The following is a 659-nucleotide window of genomic DNA, read 5'->3' as shown; positions in this document are numbered from 1 at the left end:
CAATTGTTTGCTAGTACAGTACATGTACAACATTTATGAATGTGACACTACTTTGTTGAATAATTAAATCATCCACCAGTCCTCCATACACCATCCGTTACTGTAATCAAGCCATCTTCGGGTGTCAAGGTACAGTAATTATAACAATTTATTTTGTACATTATTTACATTATTTGTTATTTGTGGATTATAATTGAAGTGATTTTGCAGGTAGGGATGGGTTTTAATCTTATTTTATTGTGAAATTACATTAACATGGTACTGGGTTACAAACGAAGACTTCTGAACAAGGTCCAGAAACATAACTTGTTTATAACTCTGGGACCTCCTGTACTGTATGGTGTTTTGTCCCACTGTGGTGTGTCATTTGTTCTTTGATATGAGATCATACACAGAATGGGGAAGAACATAGGTGTAAAAGCTAGACCTATTGGAGCAATTTCATTTCTGCTTCATGTGTCTGGCAGATGCATTTCATGGTTATCCTAAAGTACACAAACTCGTGGGTGTAGTGCAGTACTTGTCTTCATGTCTATTTTTCCCATTTTTTGTTTTGTTTTATTTTGTTAAATGGATTTATTGTCATACTTTTATTGATGCTTATACAGTATTAAAAAAAAAATAATGGGAGTAAAAAAGGTAAAATTCTTCAAAACTTG

The sequence above is a fragment of the Homarus americanus genome, unplaced genomic scaffold (assembly GCF_018991925.1).
Source record: "Homarus americanus isolate GMGI-L3 unplaced genomic scaffold, GMGI_Hamer_2.0 scaffold20465, whole genome shotgun sequence".
Classification (NCBI taxonomy): Eukaryota; Metazoa; Arthropoda; class Malacostraca; order Decapoda; family Nephropidae; genus Homarus; species Homarus americanus.
Note: the sequence above shows the minus strand (reverse complement) of the source record.